Raw genomic sequence first — 22,911 nt, 5'->3', positions numbered from 1 at the left:
TGAATTCAAATCAAGAAAAAATATTTATTATTTATGTATTTATTTTATTTTTACAGTTTTACAAATGAAAAATGACTGATTTGTTTTTAAAATGTAATAATAAGTGCGACATTTTGCCACGTTTTTCTATGACGTCACCAGTTGCTTTTTTATACAACTTCCATAGTAATTTCGTGTTTTGCCGTTTTGTAAAAAGTAACTGATTTGACTAGGTGGAAACTTATACGTGACTTATTGTAGACTTTCCGCAGATGTCATTAACTACTTGGCCGGTCTAATGAGGAACGCTGAGCTTGGAAACTAGCCTATTATTGAACACAATTCTGAGTTACAACATTTCACCTAAAGTCCAGCGGCTTCAGTTGAAATATTAGCAGCTTGGTGACCAGACGAGTGCATTCAGGTGCGATGGTGGCTTGATAGCTCTCGGCTTGGTCCCAGGAGGTTACTCAAGCTGGCTTTGGACGCCTTCTATTTGTTAAGGAATGATAGAAATGGAATTCCAGGTGGTGGAGGGTGAGAATTTGAGTATTAGGGGGGTTAAAAAGGCCACATCGAAACAATTAATCAAAAAAAGCAATATTCCAATTTGACATTAATTTTCGCATATTAAAGTAAGTGCGTAATGCATACAAATGTCGAAAAGCAATATTGGTTATTTAGATGAATATGTACCACCAACTAGTCAAATCAGTTACTTTTTACTAAACGTCAAAACATGAAATTACTTTGGCATTTTGTATGAAAAAGCAACCTGTGACGTCTTAGAAAAAAGTGACAAAATGTCGGACTTATAACACATTTTTCTTTATTAAAATCCATAAATAAGTAAAATATATTGATTTATATTTAAAAAAAAGTCAAAGTCAAAGTCGAATTTTGTTTCTTCGAAAACCTTTCATCGACATCACCATGCTGCGACGCCTTCTTACATCAATGGCTTGTTACTGCGATGTTTCGTTACATCAAAAAACTGTACCGCAAAAGATTTTAATGCGAAGTCTTGTCCAATCGTAATAGACGTCTAGTTACTGCAATAAGTTCCAAGGGGATATATGAAAAAAAAAACAAAAGAATTCCAGGATATTTTGGCGGTGGCACCAATGATGTTGACGTCTAGCGCTCTGAAACTGTCCTTGAAAGAAGAACTTGAAGTCTGTTCATAATAATATTTTAACATACATACATAACATAAGCTCCGAGGCCATAGTACATTTGTAGTAGGTACATTCATCATTCGTTATGTTTATACTGGGTGTTAGTGACATCGTAACGAATACTGAGGGGGATGATTCTGACCATGATTCTGAGTTAAAATCAAGTGGATTTTTCCGTCGCAAAATTCATGATATTTTTTTAGTTTTTTTTAAATATTTTCAATTCTATACTTTTGCGATGGAAAATTCCACTTGATATTAACTCAGAATAATCAGATGAATCATCCCTCACAGTATTCGTTACGATGACACTTACACCCCGTACAAGTACATACGGTAGCCATATAAGTAGGTATGGCTGTTAGTGACACCGTAACAAATACTGAGGGGGATGGTTCAGACCATGATCCTGAGTTGATATCAACTGGAATTTCGTGTCAAAAAATTCATGAAAATTTTTCTTATCTTTTAAATTATTTTCCAAACCATACTTTTGCGACGGAAATTTCTACTTGATATCAACTCAGAATCATGGCCTGAACCACCCCTCAAAGTTTTCGTTACGATGTCACTAACACCCTGTATGTATGTGAATACATTTCCACCATCATTATATTATATACATCGCTATAAATTTTCCGGGAAAGCTATGCCTATACTTGTAATTTCCCCTTGTAGGATTCCCTTTATCCACCAAACGACACACATCGCACTCAGCACTCAACATCATTGGCAGTAGTTGGAGAACTTAAAATTCCTCCCTCAATAGATCACTCCAAGATTTACTACCTACAACAGCATTAACTCCCAAAACGTAAGTCCAATCACAGAATCGATCAACGATAATAAAACTCCGCGAAACTTTTCTCGAAAACAGAATGAACAGAGAAAAAGAAGGTTCGCAAAGACGGGATAACTGTAACACATTTTCGTCGCGCAGGCTAACGATTCGAAGTGAACTGTCACATAAATCGTGGCCTCCTGATTGATACATGGCGGAGGGTTGACGCCCATCCAGTAATTTAGTGCCGTCTCCACCCACCAGCGATCCAGATAGCACCACTTTTGTTTTGCATTAATTCCTTTTAGCTGTTCCTTCGTATCGGGCTTCGAGCAAATTTATTTTTAAAAGCTTGATAATGGAATGGAAGTAATCGTACCTGGTTTTGTTTTTGAACGTTGCGAATTACGAATTTGGAATTTATTTTTTTTTTTCAGTGGAAATGTACAAATATTGTTTTGTTTATTTATTTATGGTAGACAGACGTACATACGGTAGACCAGTAGGAAGTACGTTTAAGTCTCACTGTGAGGTTACAAGTTGGAATCTGCTATTGGGGTATAAATCAGATTTCAATATTGCTTTCCTCAACACACAGGCAGCCGCTTCTGTAAAATACTGGACCTGTCAATTCTTCAGGTTTGGTAAGCAAACTCTGTGGGAAGATGATGATTTTTGTAAGTACCTAAAATAAAGATCGCCATACCTATTTGTAACGGACCGCAACAAAGGACAACTAGACAACATTTTTATATCCTCCGAAAGAGATTTCAACGAAAAATCCTTTTGAAAAATCACGCTTTTGTCTTTGCGTTCTCATCACTATTTTACACAAAACAAAATGTCCCAGATACTAATTTAGCTCAAAACTAGCAGTGGTGGTATGAAAGGCTTTCTTACAAGCTAATCTTAGGACAAAGGGCTTATTTCAAGCTGCCTGCGGGTGTGGGACGAGTGTTGCCATTGTTTATTTTAATTTTTCCGCCTGGCTACACTGTCTGCGAGTTCTAAGGAGTGCGCGTGGATTTCGAAATTCGAAACAGTGTATTTTTTAATAAGCTCGTGTTATGACTGTTGCAGATTTGAATTATTATTTTGACATTTGTTCGTAATGTTTTGTTGTAAAATAATTACAAGCTACTTATAATATAACACTCGCCGTAAATATTTGCATGGAACGTAATATTTATAGGTTTACATAACACGTAGCATAATATTTATTTATTTATTTTATTTATTTATATAAATAGCCTAATACTTTCTACTGCTGGCCACAGGCCTCTCCTCATTCAGCCTATGTATTGTGTATTGCTTTATGAATTTATGTCTATTCGGTATGATTAAAATTAAACTACAGATAGGTACTAGTTCCTAATGTAAACCATTGTAAATGCGAATAAAGTATTTTATTTTTTATTATGTTTATACTTTTACTTATCAAAAATTATCAATCTTAGTTCATGTTAGTCATGCCAGGGGCCTTTGGCGGCTCAATAATAACCCTGACACACCCTGACACAGGGTTGATGAGGTTGGTATTTCACCTCACAACCCACACGATAGAAAATGAATCTCAATCGTTATGATTGTTAGGTAGCATATCTATTTATTTTATCCAAAGGTACCTACTTAGATTCTTCCGTCTTTTTACATTGAAATGTCACCGCCTGCTTCCACGGGACGATGCGCGCACGCGGCGCGTCTCTGGTGCGTAGAGTGCGGGCCAGCTCCAATATCAACCTGCAGGCTATGCACGACTACCGCGAATTATAACGAGGCATTCGACCAATAGCCTTTCCACGTCTACCTACATAGACAGCATTCGCTGCGTTTATTGGTCGAAACCCCCGATATAGTTCGCGCCGCGCGCGACACGGTTGTCATGCAGACCCTGCTGCAGATGATCGGCGATAGGCTGGACTGTCCTTATCTCCGGCATTGCTGCGACAGACATGTGTACAGGCACAGACGCCGGTGAGAAGGTACTAATATAAATTGTAACCAATTTTGTGATCATTGTTTTATAATTATTTTATGATTTTATTTTATTTAATTTTATTTATTATTGTAATCTGAAATAAAGAAATTCAATTCAATTAAATGTCTGCTTCACTACTAATAAATCTACGCAAAAAATGATATTTATTATGCTACCTTATTTGAAATCACCAATGAAAATTTAACACCAAAAATGTTAATCCTGTTGCAGTGGACGTCACGTCAAAATGACGTACGCATCGGACGTGAAACGTGAAGCGGAAATTAGCTAGACCATCCTCTCGCATTTTTCCATTTGTGCCAACATGACAAGACAACTGTACACCATTCAGCAATCACCTGTGGTGTTGAGGGAAAATAGGGGAAATTAATTAATTTAATATTTACTTTTGTGGTTTACTGTACCAATAAGCCGTTAAGCCGTTGGTCCCGGTTACTACTTAATGATGTAAGTAAGTAGTCGTTACATGAGCCATGTCAGGGGCCTTTGGCGGCTCAATAATAACCCTGACGCCAGGGTTGATGAGGTTGGTAATGTACCTCTCAATCCACACGATAGAAGAAGAAGACTGTACGAATTGTGAGGTTTGAAATTTTGAATATTTGTGGAGGTAGGTGGTGACTCCGTGGACTAGTGGTTAGAGCATTAGGCTCGATCGATCTGGAGGTCCGGGTTCGATTCCCGACGGGGACATTGTCGAAATCACTTTGTGAGACTGTCCTTTGTTTGGTAAGGACTTTTCAGGCTTGAATCACCTGATTGTCCGAAAACGTAGGATGATTCCGTGCTTTGTAAAGCACGTTAAGCCGTTGGTGAGAGCCTTCAGCGCTCCCCATTTGTCCGGCCAAGTAGTTAATGCCATCTGCGGCAAATCTACAATAAGTCACGTCAAAATAAAGACGTTTAGTAAATAGGACCCCGATACCGACCCCGCCGGCGTGGTCGATGATTTCTCTCAATCAGCGCTTATCGCTATCGACCCACTAGGGTCGCTTAATTCTTTCAAATATGTTTCCTCTCAAACGACGCCCTGAGCCGAGGTTCACGCCTGGGCACCCTCAGGCCTGTTGTCTTAAACGTTGTACCGGGTGAGAGCCTTCAGCGCTCCCCATTTGACCGGCCAAGTAGTTAATGCCATCTGCGGCAAATGTACAATAAGTCACGGAAATAAAGACGTTTAGTAAAAAGTAACTGATTGACTTCTTTAAAACTAGCTTATTGTCGTATAAAATCCTCTTTATAAAACGCAGTCTTACAGATCACGGGGATGTAGAGCGGAATACAGTCGACTGTCGGGTGAAGAGGAGGGCGATGTGCAGGACAAAAAGGTGGCATGCCACCACCCCCTGTGTTAAGGGGTAGTCTTCTTCTTATCATCATCACCAGCCCACTAACGTCCCCACTGCTGGGGCACGGGCCTTCCCTATGGATGGATAGGGAGATCGGGCCTTAAACCATCACGCGGGCCCAGTGCGGATTGATGGTTATTAACGACTGCTAATGCAGCCGGGACCAACGGCTTAACGTGCCATCCGAAGCACGGAGGAGCTCGAGATGAAAACTTTTTTTTTGTGGTCACCCATCCTATGACCGGCCTTTGCGAAAGTTGCTTAACTTCAACAATCGCAGACCGAGCGCGTTAACCGCTGCGCCACCGAGCTCCCGGACTTCTTATCATTTCGATGGAATTCAGATCCTCTCAACGGCCTCAGTGGTCCAGTGGTTGAGCATTGTGCTCACGATCCGGAGGTCCCGGGACATATCACAAAAATCACTTCGTGATCCCTAGTTTGGTTAGGACATTACAGGCTGGTCACCTGATTGTCCAAAAAGTAAGATGATCCGTGCTTAGGAAGGCACGTTAAGCCGTTGGTCCCGGTTATTACTTACTGATGTAAGTTAGTAGTCGTTACATGAGTCGTGTCAGGGTCCTATGGCGGCTCAGTAATAACCCTGACACCAGTGTTGATGGAGTTGGTAATCCACCTCACAATCCACACGATAGAAGAAGAAGAAGAAGATCCTCTCAGCCCAGTATTATGCCGCATGGACAGCATTTTTGGCAGCATGCATAGGATCCTCCCGCGTATAGGGGTCAGGTCAGGACGACAAGTAATAAATTATCTGGTTGCATTTAAGGCCTCCTGGTTACATGTCGTTTCTGTAACAGACCAAAAACACCTACAAAAACATAAATTTTATAAATATGACAACTTATGGTTCATAATTTCACCACTGTTTACAAATAATTCGCTGGGCTCAGTGACTGCACTTTTGCTCTTTAATTGTACGCTTAAATCTTTCTCTTCTACTACTTAAACCCGCATAAACCACAACATAATTACGTATCTCTATTCATTACCAGTCCAATGAAATTTATTTATTTAATACAAGGAATAAATAAAATTGCTATTAAAAATTCTAATCTAATTTTTGGGTTGTGTATACATTATTACAATAAAATACCAGATAATATTTTAAATTTGTCAGAAAATAAATTTAAAGCTCATGTGTGTAGTTTACTTTATGTAAAAAGCTTATTGTAAGATTAATGATTACCTAAATGATAATAATGTCTGTTATTGAACCTGTTTCTCTAGTTATTAAATAACTTGTAATGTATACCCTCATTGATTTAAAAGATGTGATGCTGTTGCAGTTTCTTGTCATTTCTTCTCCTCAGCCATAACACCTTGCGAAATGACGTAAATTCAAAAATGTTACATTGACCTTCAACAAGTTTATCCATGATAATTACGTTGAATAAATGATTCTGATTTTGTGAATCTCTCTACTAGGCAAAGGTATCCCCTTATCAGTCCATTGAACCTCTCCGGTGTCTGTCTTTGAAAATATTATAATTTTAAAGGCAACTCAACTGCAATGGTTATCTTCCAACGAACTTCCCCTTAACGCATCAGATCTCAAGACGGACGGCCAGGGCAGGTGAAGAGGTCAAACGCCATCGATCGCGTCGGTCACTCAGACATCCACGTCATGCCACCTCTTTATGACGCTTCCTTCTGACACATACATACATAGACTCACGCCTATTTCCCTCCGGTAAGGCAGAGACTATGGAATTATCACACGACTGTTACGACCACGCGCGTGTAAGCGTAAATTGAGCACACAAAGTATTTTTTACACTATCTTAAATAAAACAAAAAAAAACTAAAACAAAAACTAAAATAAAAATAATAAAACAATAATAATAATAAAAGTAATGTTGTAATAAAAAAAATATACACCACCACCAACCCGCATTGGAGCAGCGTGGTGGAGTATGCTCCATACTCCCTCCGGTTGATTGAGGGGAGGCCTGTTCCTAGCATTGGGACGTATATAGGCTGTTTATGTTATGTTACGACCAACATTTAACTTATATTTTAATATCATTTTTCTGTTCTTTTATGTTTCTGTTCATAATATGTAATTGGGTAGTTTCCTATGTCAAAGATAAATTATGAAATTCTGATTACTAAATAAAGACAGATCTAAAAATGACAAAAAACGTTTTCTTTTTTCTTTTAATTTATTTTGTACAAGTGCGATATTTTGTCACGTTTTTCTATGACGTCACAGGTTGATTTTTCATACAAATTCCTTTGTAATTTATTATTATTATATTATTAATTTTTATTAATTTATTTTATTTTTATTTATTCATTATTATTTTATTTATTTATTATTTATTTATTTATTCCTTTGTGTTCTGACGTTCAGTGAAAAGTAATTGATTTAACTAGTTGGAAACTACCCTATTTCTTGTAAGTTTCTTTTTTCTATTATTTTTATTTTGTATTGTTACTGTGGCGTCCTTTAATAATAAATACTTTCTTTCGTTATTTTCTTTGAATGAGGGACTTTTCAGGCTACGTTTCTCAAAAACAGTATAGATGGCGCTGTAAAGTATTTTCTTTGTTTAACCTTCTAATTTCATGGATATAAGACATATTACCATATTAACAGCCTCCGTGGTCTAGTGGTTAGAGCGTTACGCTCACGATCTGAAGGTCCGGGTTTGATTCCCGATGGGGACATTGTCGAAATCACTGTGTGAGACTGTCCTTTGTTTGGTAAGGACTTTTCAGGCTTGAGTCACCTGATTGTCCGAAAAAGTAAGATGATTCCGTGCTTCGGAGGGCACGTTAAGCCGTTGGTCCCGGCTATTGGCCGTAAAAACACCTCCACCAACCCGCACTGGAGCAGCGTGGTGGAGTATGCTCCTTACCCCCTCCGGTTGATTGAGGGGAGGCCTGTGCCCAGCAGTGGGACGTATATAGGCAGTTTATGTATGTATGTTTATGTAAGACATATTTATTATACACCTTTCATCTTTGTTTTTGGGTATAAAATAATGACCCTTTTAAGCACACCCAGACACAATTACATCTTTCACCATTATTATTCTGATCAAAATAAAGAGAAGCAACATAATGCTATACATAAATTATGGTCCAATTATTTTTATATACGTAACATAAACTATTATATGCCTTCTGCCATAACATTGTATTTTTGAATAATTCTGTAGGTACCCAGATAGGTATAGATACATTTGCTTAAAGATAAGTATGGAAAACACATAAAGAATATTCAGTATGGTAAGTTAACTATGGTGTAATCAAGTCAAACCAACTCAGTACCTGGAATATCAAGCTCGTTACAACTGAAATAGGTATCAGAATGTATGTGACCCGTCTTTCAGAGTTCCGGGAACAAAATTTAAAATTTTCCCAAACTGTGTCGAACTACCGCAACCGTCACCTATTTACTAGTAGAACTTGAAACTCATTTTCATATTTCCAGCGATCGGACCGGCAAAACAAATCCACAACTCAACTGGTAATAGTTACATACAGCGCACTGCATTAACCTCCGACTGTTGATGTAGAGAAGCACTAGATAGTGCTTTAGTATATTTTAGATTTAATTATTTAATTTTATTTTTGCCTTAACTAGATGTATATTATTAAAATTATTATATTATCAAAATAATAATAAATAATATTTATATTAAATAAATAATATCATATTATTTATTATTATTATTAAATATATTTTTTTATTATTTATTGTTTTATTATTTTTATTTTAGTTTTTTTTTTGTTTTATTTAAGATAGTGTAAAAAATACTTTGTTTGCTCAATTTACGCTTACATTTTTTTATGTGAGTGAGGGCCTCTGTAGTGAGTAAACGCGCGATAGCCCGGTTCGAAGAACGCGTGACTTGCATCGTAGTGTCACTGGTTCAATTCCCGGCTCGGGCTCTAAACCACTGACTTCGACTAAGAGTTTAAATACTTGTATGGGTCATAGATATTAGTTATCACTTTGCTTTCAAGATTTGTGCCCGGGTACCTAATGGCAATAGGCTTGCCCCCTATTACATGGGACTTATTTATAGCGTGCGCGGAGTAGGTGTATATGCTGTATATCCCTGCCTATCCCTTCGGGATACAGGCGTGGGGCTAAGTTGTGTTATGTTACATCCAGACAAACAGATCCATGTGCGACTATTTATGGCAACTGCTTACCGCTCGACGTCCGGGGTCTCGTAAAATTCTATCGCCGGATTGTGCAACATTGATCCGTTCGCGTCTGATCCGCTGACTGTGTTCCATGACCCACCTCAACTATTGCTATGACATTATTCCACGAAGTTTTGGAGAAGCTTTGTTCTTCCGGTATCCATAAAGAGGTTTCTAGGGTTGTTCTCTTTTTGGTTTTGTTTTCTCATGTCTTTTGTAGTTTGATTTGCAGAAACGTGAGAAGAGTCAGTGCAGTGGAAATGAGAGCATTGAAGTGTATGAGTAGGTAGATATACAGAAGGTAGTCGTGATCCTATGTCAATCTCGAGTACTAACGACATAATAACCATAGCTATTTTCTTAACATCACGGTATTAATGTCTATTGCCTACCTATTGAATTAAAATAGTTAAATATAGTAATAATTTCATTATTTGACTGATTATCACAAACATTACACAAGGAAAAAAATATATGAGAATAAAAAAATAAAAGTAATGATTATACAAGTTTTTGTAGTTGTAATATACAAGTAAAATAAACAAGTTGACTTCTTATTACACATATTATTTTATTTATTTAGACATAGTAACAATTTCAGAGAAATATTTCCTTGTTTTGTTTCTTTTAAAGCGTGATTTTTTCGTAGTCGAATATTAGTTATTTTTTTGTACACCGTGACAAACAAGACGACCATTTTTTTTAGTTTTTTTTACAACCTGCCATCCTAAATACCCATGGCAAATACGAGTTCAGATATTAGTTACTCGCTCGCAGGAACGGTATTGCTTCGAAGGTTGCCAAATCGAAAACTGAGCGAAACTCGTAACTTGCGCGTATCTCTGCTATTGGCCAACTTTTCTTCTTTCTATGGAGCTCATTTGCAAACATATGGTGCCTAATATGAAGCCGGCCTGTTTTAGGTTTTCAATTAAAGTTTGAATGAAGTGTGTGGGTAGAGAGTTGTCTCTCTAGTTTCATGTTGATGAAACTTAATCTGAAAGGGGGCAATTGCAAGTAACCAGATCCCGAATCGTAAATCAGTCTCTATACTGACATAAAGAAATCCTATCTTGTGATTGGTTGAAACTGAAAACTCCTGTAAATTCATCAAAATGTTATCCAATCACAGGACAGGATTGTATTTTTCAAGATAGACACTTAGTTACACGACTACCCCGCCAAATACAACTCTGTTAGTATTGCAATTCGCAGGCCGTTTATACAACCGACATCTCTCGATCCTAAACGGCTGAATCACTCCAGCCAGTAGTCTTTCACATTGGTTAAGTTATCTAAACCCTCACAGTTGCAAGAAAAGAAAGGAAAACATGAAACAGTAGGGCTTTGTGCTGGGAGGTTTTCTGGCCACGTCTTTCTCTCAGCGTTACAGAATCCGATGTGGTAGTAGTTTTATAGCTAGTTACATAATATGTAATTTAATTTGTTGACGTTCAAAAAGCGCTAACTTTGTAAGCCAATTTTGAAAAATAAATAATTTAGAATTTTGAATTTTTTTTTTGAGTTGTAATTAAAGTATGTTTTAGTTTAATCATTACCGTTCTACACAGTATTCATAATCATGTTTAATCAATTTTAATGTCCTCACAATCAAAATTTCATTTTTCAAGCAACAAAAACTCTTTGCAACACATTAAGTCAAAGCTTGTAACGCCATCTTTTGAGCTTTCTGCAAAACAATTAATTTGAAAAGTTAACTATGTATTTGTGTACTTCACAAAGATGTACTTAGGTACTACTAATTATCAACATCAACACAATATAATTTATGTTATTTAAATAGGTACAGTCGCTATATCGGAATTTATTCACGCCTGTAGTTCTTATAGGGGTGGATAAACAAAAGTTTCAGGAAAACAATTTTCCAAAGTACACTTGAGTGTTTTGCTGCAATTGGCATTAACTACTTGACCGGAGTCTTTAAGGCGACGTTATACATTCATCATTGGATTTAAGGACAAAATTTCATTGCTCTGTCCAGCCGAAAGGTGTTTGTATGACCGTGCGAGGGTCAGCAGGTAAACAAAGCGACGCATTAAGGGGCAGATTAACGCAGTGAAATACGGCGAGCTTGTAAATTTTCTTACACCACCCTTCTGACGCGCGCGCCATCGACACGCCGCTGACATGAGGAGGGTGCGCAGAAAAATGTGGAGGAAAACGAGCATCAGTTTTATTGTTTTTACAGTCAGTTGGTGGTTGGTTTACCTCTTATGGGAGGATAAAGAAAATGCATTTGAAAAAAATAATATATTATAAATATAGATGAACAAACGATGAAGAAGTAAACTTTCAAATACTATAAAAGTTAAAACACATACAAACGGGTTCTTACCGCGTTTAAAGTAGGGACATGAGACTCCCTATCAAGGTTACTGCATTTTTTTTTTAATTTTCAATATGTATGCCATAGTAACAGCCTCTGTGGTCTAGTAAAAAAAAAAAAAAATATCATTTAATCATTTTTTAGTGGTTACAGCGTTAGGCTCACGATCTGGAGGTCCGGGTTCGATTCCCGATGGGGACATTGTCGAAATCACTTTGTGAGACTGTCCTTTGTTTGGTAAGGACTTTTCAGGCTTGAATCACCTGATTGTCCGTAAAAGTAAGATGATTCCGTGTTTCGGAGGGCACGTTAAGTCATTGGTCCCGGCTATTAGCCGTAAAAACACCTCCACCAACCCGCATTGGAGCAGCGTGGTGGAGTATTCTCCATACCCCCTCCGGTTGATTGAGGGGAGGCCTGTGCCCAGCAGTGGGACGTATATAGGCAGTTTATGATTATTATGATTATGCCATAGTAATCACTATTACAGTACAAACAAGGTAACTAAATAGTTTTGTTCATATTGATAAAGCAACGTTCAGTCGCGTCGAATTTTTCAAAATAAACTAAGCAAAAATTAACCTTATCCGTTGTGTAATAATGATTCCAATTCCACACAAAACTGAAAATTTTGACATCCTTTTATTGTGTTGCATATTTACATAAATAAGTATCACAAAATAATTATTTGACGTAGCAACTCTTTGTAGTAGGTACGAGATTACAAATATCTGTAAGTAAGTTTAGCATACACTATTATTGCGTACTGCGGGGCGGAAAGCAAGAGGGAAACCACTGCCTTAATTCTCCCAAAAAAGTAACACACAGTCAAGAGCGTGGCTCTTAAATTAGTGATGTAGTGGATGACTTTGCAAATCGACGTATCTGCAATTTTTTTGCTAAAATAATTTGTGTCTTATTGAAAATAGCAAAAGGTACAAATCAGATTCGCCAAATATTTCAGATACGTATCGATGTCAGCGACGATGTGATAGCTTGACTGGTAAATAAAGTTTTTAGATTTCAAAAGAAAGATTGAAGATTGATTGATTGTGATTGAAAGGCGTCTTAGAATTTTCCTTGTCTAAAACTTACTTTTTATGAGGTATTTTATTTTCCGACGCTACTCCCGTCTCCCGATCCGTCCCACCGAAAATTTTCGTTCGAGCCATCTCTAAAGCGCCTTTTTTAATCTCTATAAATCAAATTTATGACTTGTGTAAGCTCTCTGTTTTATTTACCCGTTTATAATTTTGTTTCTCGCATATCTATAGATTAGGCAAGGGTTGTGCAAGTAATAAGGGGTCAGAGCCCAGCTTTTATTGCCTAAGTGTAATTAGGACTGGATGGCTTTGGATGGATTCACTTCGGATATTATGACGATGTATTGTTGTTGTTTAAAGCTATGTGATTCCATAATTGACGTAGGTAAGATAAAAAGGCCTAGGCGTACGGTCACGAGCATTAATATGTATACACTTTGGTACCATGTCACATTAACTTTTTTGACAAATTGAACTGTAAGTCTCACTAAATGTCTAATATGTAAGTGCGACAGAATCCTAAAGTGGGTACATTATGTTGCTTATGACTGTACGTACCGTGACCAAATCCAGGATGTTTTAAAGACAGGCCAGGTCAAGAGAACTTTACATACACATTTTACATATAACATAAACTCTTTATTTTTCACTTTCCTTCCACCGACTGCAATTCGAATACCATTGTATTTAAGTTTATAAATGGATTTAAAAATAAAGAAAGGAAAACAAGAAACAGTAGGACTAAGGCTTTGTGCTGGGAGGTTTTCTGACCACGTCTTTCCCTCAGCGTTACAGATTCCGATGTGGTGGTAGTTTTACAGCTAGTTACATAATATGTAAGTAATTTAGTTTTTGACGTTCAAGAAGCGCTGACTATGTAAGCCAATTACGAAAAATTAATACTTTTGATTTTTTTTTGAAACCGGCATGCATGAGGACTTTTATGAAAGTGGTAGAAGCGAAAGTGTGTAAGTACGGTTGTAAGTGGAATTCCTTGGTCGCTGCCTGCCCCAAAGGGAAACAGGCGTGATCTTATGTGAGTTTGATTAGAAGGACTAGACAGGAGAACTTAGGACCCCCGGATCCTGATTGTAACTGATTAGTTTATAAAAAATATTACGTGCACGGAATCGGTTATGCAAACTTTAAGACTTTATTGAAAGCATTTTCTGCGGAGTACGGTGAAGCAAAAAGGACAGTTATGTGTTTGACAGCTTTGTATTTTTGTATGTGTGTATGCACGTCTGTTCCCACCTAACTTCCAAACCACCTTGCAGAATTGAGCAAATGTGGTGTCACTAGAAGCGTCTTAGTGGTTCTGTGGTTATAGGCTCATCATCATCAGCCATACGACGTTATAGGGTATGTGACATTAAATTCAATTTGACTCCCCACTAGAGAATATAAACGGACGAAGAAAAAAAATGTTTTCAAAGGTTATTGTGCTGGGTATCAAATAATGAATGGGCTTAATTTGTACATTTATAATATGGACACATTACTAGCTGTTACCCGGGGTTTTCTTGTCGAAGATCACACATTATTTTTATTGTTTTTTTTTAATGTTATTGCTTGTTAATTTTGACGTGACTTAATGTAGATTTGCCGCAGATGGCATTAACTATTTGGCCGGACAAATGGGGAGCGCTGAGGACTCTCACCCGGTACAAAATTTAAGACAACAGGCCTGACGGTGCCCAGTTGGGCGCGAACCTCGGCTCAGGGCGTCGTTCGAGAGGAAGAATATTTGAAAGAATTAATCGACCCTAGTGGATCGATATCGAGGAGTTTGTTAAATCTATGCGTGTACAGTCATGAGCAATATAATGTACCCACTTTAGGACTCTGTCGCACTAACATATTTGACATTTAGTGAGACTTACAGTTCAATTTGTCAAAAAAGTTAATGTGACATGGTACCAAAGTGTATACATATTAATGCTCGTGAGAGTATTTACACATTATTTATCAAATACGTTAGTTGTTTGTCTAGGTGTAGTAAATTCCTCCGCTTATGCTTACAATTTAGGCCGGTATAAATATCAACCCCCGCCCCATCCGAAGGGTTTTTGTCGTTTCATTTCGCGTGTTCCATCTGCGATCGTTTTGGGCGTGAAATAATTAATTTTACTATTGTTCCGTGTGTGTGTCGCCGAAGGAATTATTGCCGTGTCCTTTGTACCGTGTGACGTATCACGGAACGCCCACAGTTCGGAAATGTGGAAAAATATGGGTTGTGGAGTTGTGGTTGGTGGTGATCGTTTTGTTAGCGCGGGATGTTGTGTAATTAAGTAAATGTTGTTGAACTGGTTGGAATAAAAGAAACGTAGCATCACGTCTGTATCCCAGAAGGGGTAGGCAGTGGTGTATAACATACCATAACACCTTGCGAAATGACGTAGACTCAAAAAATGAAAAAATAAAATACCTTCAACAAGTTTATCCAAGAACATACATACATACATACATAAACTCACGCCCGTAATCCCTAATGGGGTGGGCAGAGCCACAAGTAATCAAAGACAACTTGCAGCCACTGTACATTGAACATTGAATAAATTATTCTAATTCCGATGAAAACATAGAAAACGTTCAGCTGCTTGTCTTCCCGGGCATGTCGTAAAAACCGACACAGGCATTGTGTCCTCTAACATGATGAACTAATGTTATGGGCGATAGGCTGATCCCTTATCACCATAAGGTTTATCATATCCAGCTTACGACATCGTATCAACAGTGGCTGCAAGTTGTCTTTGATAACTTGTGGCTCTGCCCACCCCATCCAATACCCACTCCTCCCCAGTTATGATTAAGTCCTATGTAATATATATCCAGATCTTGGAAACCACTTTGTATCTACGATCCAAATTCGAATCAAAATTACAATAAATCAATTAAAAACACACAAGTACCAAACAAGCTTTTGTTTCCTTTAAACATTTTAAAATTGCACCATAATGTGTGCATCCAAACATGAAGTACCTTCAAATGTGCATGCGCTGCAAATGACGCGGACCCTCAAAGCAAATTGTAGCTTAATCTTTTCTCTTACCTTCGGCATTATTTTCCATTGCCATCGACAGCACAACCTCTAGACTCCTTATAATAGATGAAAGCGTTCTGTTAACACATCTGACTAATAGATCAGGTATAAATTGTCTCTCCATCTAGCAACTTTTGACCAATCACGAGCACTTACGTGACTCTACAACATGTTTATGATCTTAATTGAGCCAATGATCTATAAGCTAGTTGAAAGAATAATCTGTAAATATGCAAAGAATCAAACATTTGACCGCCTTAATTGTTACCAAACGAACATTAATGATAATACCAGTTTTAAAATAATAGTCCGCGCTACGAAACAACTCCACCACAGGTTATGGTTTTCCACTTGGTACGGCTATATGCCGCGTAGACCGCTCTCTGTATGCTGCCGCCCATCGTCTTCTTCAGGATGTCAGACCACCTCGTAGGTGCCCTTCCTCGCGCACGTTTCCCATCCATTTGACCAACGATGATCTGCTTCTCCAGACTGTGCTTCGGAAACCGCATAATATGTCCGAAGAAGCTTAGGGCACGATTCTGGCATATTGAGGAGAGCCGCGTCGTGATCTAGAGCTCTTTTAATATGGACTCATTCCTTTGTGTTTAAACCGAAGCCGGTACTGAACTTCGAAAAACCATTCCTCGATGTAATTATGTTTGCCGAAAGTTTTATTCATCGAAGTATTTGTAACAGAGCATGGCTAATATGTGCAACGTGATAAAATTATCGATAGATTTAATACATTTTGTCTAAATCGATAATGACCTAACCTAACATGCGTGGTTTTGTTCGTATTTTGACAGAACGAAATGACTTTTGGGTTCACATATTAGCACCAATCGACAAAACGACGTAATTATATCGTCAGAATCGATAAAAAGACCGTGACAAAATTTTATCACGTTGCACGTGTTAACCCTTTTGGTATTTATTGTATTTTGATATTAAGGCGGTAGGTGTCTATTTGGTTGTATAGTCGATGTCCATTGCCTTTTCATAGAAGAGCAAAAATTAGCCGTTAACTGCGTTTACTTAGCAACACGTCACGACAACGAACCAACTTTGTTACTCATTCCTTGCCTTGCCTTTTTATTTAGGGTTCCTTAGGGTAATGGGGAAAATGGCCGCGGAAGTTCTGAGCTAAATGGAGCTGGCTAGCTTTGCAAAAATGTTTTATTTACGCTAAAGAGCTTCGTCAAACTTGGTGCTGTGTTATTTAAGAGTTTATTTAACAGCCTTTTGATAAATAGGCACTTAACTCAATTTCTATTAAAATTATACTTAAGTTACTTATTCACTTTTTACTAGCTTACTTTTTAATACATAGTAGTGACATTGAAAAATAAGCAAAACTATAAATCTTCAGTGCCGTGTGTTAAATTAATGCTGACTCTGCTGAGAATTCCAAACTCAATAATTGTACAACATTGATTGGATTTTGAAAGGACTTTTCACTATAAAATACAATTAAAAATGCAAATAATGTGCTTACTACCTACGAACCGAAAGACAGTTTTTTTCACGTGTCTTACTTAACTTATTGTAGATTTGTCGCAAATGGCATTAACTACTTGGCCGGATAAATGGGAAGCGCTGACGGCTCTCACTCGGTACAAATTTAAAGACAACAAGCCGGAGGGCGCGAACCAACCATACTTGAAAGAATTAATCGACTTTAGTGGCGGTAATCGCCGAATGAGGGAAATCGTTGACCACGCCGGCGTCGGTATCGGAGCCGAAAGTCATTAATGACTAATGAAACACTTATGATTTTGATTAAGTAAAACAATATTACTACAGAGCCTGCTAAAAATCACGAGGATTCGAGCCCAATCCCAAAGGGGAAAAAAGGATTAGAAGAAGAAGAAAACAAAATCAAAATCAGAAACCAATAAATCGACATATACAGAACCGTGTCACCTGAAACACTACCCACCCACTCTCGCACCTAACATAAAATTTCCTTTGACGAGCTTGCCCACTCGTAACGTCCGCCGCACAAAGCGTTCGACGATTACATAGAAAAACGCGCGAACGCTTAAAAGGGGCGGGGGGGGGGGGGGGGGGGGTCGGTGGGCGAAATGCAAATATGAAATATGAAAATGAAGATGGCATGTAATAAAAGTGATATACTGGGCTCCATAGAGCCATTCCAACGCGGGGTAGCAGCTCTCGTCAGTTTTATGTAGGCCGTCTATCATCGTGTGACAGGGCAGTTCCCTCCTTGGGGTTTAAGAGGGTGGTAGGGGGCTCGGACGGCTACAGTTTGAGAGCCGCGGCGCTTTCAACGCTTCAGATTTGAATGGTAAATGCTATTTAGTGATATGTTAGTTCGTTGGTATCTATGCGGTTGGACAAAAACTTAACCTATTTTAAGCAAAAAGGAAGGTTATGTGTTTGACCGCTTTGTATGCATATTTGTACGTCTTATTCGAAGATGACCTTGACTAACAAGGTTACCCTGCAGTGGATTAAAGGGTACAGTGGATTGCTAGGTAATGATGCCGCCGACGAACTGGCAAGAAGAGGATCGGACACCAGGGTATATGGACCCGAACCAATCCTGCCGATACCTTTCAGTCAGTTACAACAACACAACGACAGATGGGCACAGCTGCCCACATGCAGACAGTCGAAGGATATCATGCCTATGATATCCAACAGCTTTGCTCGCCGACTGCTTCGCCGCAACGACGTCTATTCCTCAAACTTCAAAACCACCTGTCAGAAAGAGAGAGAATAGAAAAAAGAAAGAGATAGAACTAAACTGTCAAATAGTTAAACAAATGATTCGTTTATTTTTTTATTGATAAGCGGAATATGTTAACTTACATGATTTGATAGCCTGTCGCCATTCACTCGACAATCATATCTTCATCTTAATATATTATTTTCATAATTTATTATTTATTTATTTATCATAATTTCCTCCCTTCTAGCATTATGCCGTTTCCACAAGGTCCGTTTACATAACCTGAAGATTTGACAGGTCCGCTTTATTACAGAAGCGACTGTCTGTCTGTCCTTTCAACCCGCGAAGGAAAAACTTACCTAATGCAAGATCACACATACCTTTGAAAAAGCATTTCTCACGATGTTTTCCTTCACCGCTGAGCCTTCTAAATATATCTTAGTTTTCCAAAACAAAAAACATGAAACTGTTTGACAATTTAAAACTCAGCTCAACTTAATTGGGATTACTTACATTCGAAAAAGTCAAATCACTTTACATCCTGCAGGAGTTAGATCATAGATAATTAATATTTCGTGATTTTCAGGATTCGTGCCTGGTTAATAGCAATAGGCTCGCTACTATATGGGACTTAAACATAGCTGGTGAGGAGTGGGTATTTACTGTTACACCTCTGCCTATCTCTTTAGGGATACAGGTGCGATGTTATGTTATTTTATATCCATGAACCATTCAAAAGTTCTTCCTACCACCAACAAATTATAATTAAAATTGTTAATTAAAGCATCTCCATCTCAAAATCGCGCTTTCCGCTTAAAGTAAAATAGTAGTAGTTTTTAATAGTAGTTCGTACCCGCAATTTTTCAATTTTTACATTTTTCCTCACCTTATGTTTGTCTGGAAGAAATCGCTTTAAGCGATAAGGCCGCCATTTGCCATGTGCTTAGTTAAGAGTCTTTTTGTAATTATTTCTTTTTATTTTGGTGCAATTTTTGGTTGACAATTACTTCCGCACAATATCCCAGGAAGAGGAAATGACTGAAAACCAGCGCTGGATGGCGCCATAGCATGGTTCCATCACAGCACAAGCTGAGCCATTTCCTTTTGCCCGTATTCGCAATATTCATTATTACCTAGTTCATATAGCAAATGTAAATTGTTACTGGCAATAAATTTATTTTATTCTTATTCTTATTCATAAAATTTATTTGTATTGTAAAATAAGATGAAGTCAACAGATGCGTTGTCAGATTTATTATTTGAATGTTGACGCGATGTTTTATATATCTAGGTCAGTATATCTGAAAATAACTGAAAACGGCCCTGATTGACGGACACTTTTAGGACAATGTGTATCAGTAGAGAAGATATCTGTAGCGCAACGTGATAATAGAGGTATTTTGTCAGGGCAATTTCACAGATTCTGACTATAAATATAATTATGCCGTTTTGGCGATTGGTGCTAAAATGTGAACCAAAATAAGTTATGTCGTTCTGCCAAAATACGAACAAAATCACGTGGCACGCTAAAAAAACATCGATTTCGACAAAATTTATTGAATGGATCGATAATTTTATCTCGTTGCGCATATTAGCCCTGCAAAACAATTTGTAAGTTTTTAACTCTCAGACAGGCAAGAAAGTAAGCTGTTTTCTTCATCTTCATCATCAGCCCATTAATGTCCCCACTGCTGGGGCACGGGCCTTCCCTATGGATGGATAGGGAGATCGGACCTAAAACCACCACGCGGGCCCAGTGCGGATTGGTGGTTATTAACGACTGCTAATGCAGCCGGGACCAACGGCTTAACGTGCCTTCCGAAGCACGGAGGAGCTCGAGATGAAAACTTTTTTTTTGTGGTCACCCATCCTATGACCGGCCTTTGCGAAAGTTGCTTAACTTCAACAATCGCAGACCGAGCGCGTTTACCGCTGCGCCACCGAGTTCCTCCCTAGTTCCTCCTCCTCCTTAGTTGTTTTCTTAATCAAATCAAAAAAGGAAAATAGAATTAAAAAATGTTTATTTGGAAATAGAAATCGATTAAAGATGATCAAAAATCAATCTTGTTTTCCTTTTTGAATTATTTACTTATTTTAATTACAAACATACTTACATAAATTCACGCCCATTTCCCACCGGGATAAGCAAAGACTATGGAATTCCATTTGCTTCAATCCTGACATAATTCTCTTGCTTCCTCTAATTTATCAATCATATATTATATAGAGAAAGCAAGAGAAGTGTGTATGAAATACACGCACGCCGGTTTAGACTAGATCGTATTAAACCTGTTTTCAGGACATCTCCAACTTGGTCTCTGTACGTCCATTTCTTCTTCTTCGTCGTCCCCTCACTGCTGAGGACCGCGACCACAGGTTATGGTTTTCCACTCGGTAAGGCTATATGCTGCGTGGACCGCCCTCTGTATGCTGCCGCCCACCGTCTTCATCAGGATGTCAGACCACCTCATAGGTGCCCTTCCTCGCGCACATTTGCCATCCATTTGCCCAACGATGATCTGCTTCTCCAGCCTGTGCTTCGGAGACCGCATAATATGTCCGAAAAAGCTTAGGACACGATTCCGGCATATTGAGGAGAGCCGCGTCGTGATCTTGAGCTCTTTTAATATGGACTCATTCGTACGCATCGCAGTCCAATACGTCCATTTAGCTCATCCTAATCCACCTTAAGATAACTTCAATACTAAATATAACTGCATAACTTCTTACGAAAGGCATTACAGCTGTGAATTTTTCAGTCAATATTATTTTGTATTTCACATACTACAAAACAATGCAAACTAAAGTTAGTTTTCTAAACCAACAACCGCTGTTACAACAGCTCGACAAAAATTTTAATTAGCATAAACCTTCACAGAACGGTACGGTCAGCAAATTCAGCGACGCAAACAGGGGGTTAATCGAGTGCTCTAACTCGCCGTAAGCTTTTTGATATCTCCGATACTGCCGCGTCGGGTATGGTCGGCAAAATAATGCAGTGCTGTAAACATAAACATTTAAATGTTCTCAAAGCCTGTTATCACTTTGTGAGACTGTCCTTTGTTTGGTGAGGACTTTTCAGGCTTGAATCACCTGATTGTCCGAAAAAGTAAGATGATTCCGTGCTTCGGCGGGCACGTTAAGCCGTTGGTCCCGGCTATTAGCCGTAAAAACACCTCCACGAACCCGCATTGGAGCAGCGTCCCTCCGGTTGATTGAGGGAAGACTTGTGCCCAGCAGTGGAACGTATATAGGCTGTTTATGTCAAGTTATGTATGTTGAAAGCCTGTCCTATCTCACTCAGTAGTGAGTCAGTGAATAGTCCAAACTACTCTGGGACTAGGAAATGTGAATGCTAACTAATATTATAACATAATTTAGCATCACGTGTGTATCCCCGAAAACATGTAGGAAAACATGGATTAAAGAAATATAATCGGTTCCTTCATGCCCCATCCCACAATATTTGGGACTTTCCCTTTCTAAAAAGGTGGATGGAACTTCACACTTTATAAGTTTGCTTTTATGCTCGTCTTACTAACACTAGTTTATAAGTTGTTTGTATACTAACATTCTATGGACTTTGTCCGAAAAAAAAACGATTTTTAATTTAATTTAATTTGAGTTAATTTTTTGAGCACTGGATAAAAGCTCATATATTTCCGAAACCCAGCTCCTATTTATAATTTTTTAAGCTAACACTTGCTAATATTAAGTTTTCTGTCATACTAAACTCTATGGATTTGTTAATTTCTGAAATAAACATATCTGAATTTAAATTTTAAACAAGTCAGTTGTTTGATCTGTTTGTGTACTCAACTGTACTGTTTGTTAATCAACACAAATGGACTATTGAAAAGAAATAAATTGATTAAACGAATACAATACTGCTCTAATTGCAGCAGATTAAAACACATTATCGTGGTAATAAAATTAATAAGTAGTTCAGAAATTCGCTAGTCTAGTATACAGCTGAGGTGTCCGAGTGGTTAAGGAGTTGGACTTGAAATCCAATGGGTTATACCCGCGCAGGTTCGAATCCTGTCCTCAGCGATTGTTTTTTCGCATTTTCACATAGATTTTTACGTTCTCCTTCTATTTTATAGATTGTGGGATCAATGACCGGCCTCATCAACCTCTCATTTTAACCGACTTCGTTTGTATGTATTTTTTTATGTTCACCGATATTTCTGACAATTATACATTACAACATGTTATTATCATGTTTTAGACGTGTAGACAGCTTGACTATAAAGAAGTGCTGGGTTCGATTCACGTTTCGGTGTATTTGGGACACAAACATTTCAAT

The 22,911-nt window shown here is 38.1% G+C and overlaps 1 non-coding gene across 1 annotated transcript; it reads left to right on the top strand.

Annotated features, from left to right (window-relative positions):
* The first annotated feature begins 22,573 nt into the window (after window positions 1-22,573).
* Window positions 22,574-22,655, top strand: Trnas-uga (transfer RNA serine (anticodon UGA)). The gene has a single exon. It is a non-coding gene; the product is annotated as a tRNA-Ser (tRNA).
* Window positions 22,656-22,911: the final 256 nt, after the last annotated feature.

This window comes from Pectinophora gossypiella, chromosome 6, assembly GCF_024362695.1.
Source record: "Pectinophora gossypiella chromosome 6, ilPecGoss1.1, whole genome shotgun sequence".
NCBI classification, from domain to species: Eukaryota; Metazoa; Arthropoda; class Insecta; order Lepidoptera; family Gelechiidae; genus Pectinophora; species Pectinophora gossypiella.
This window is presented reverse-complemented; position numbering and strand designations above follow the sequence as displayed.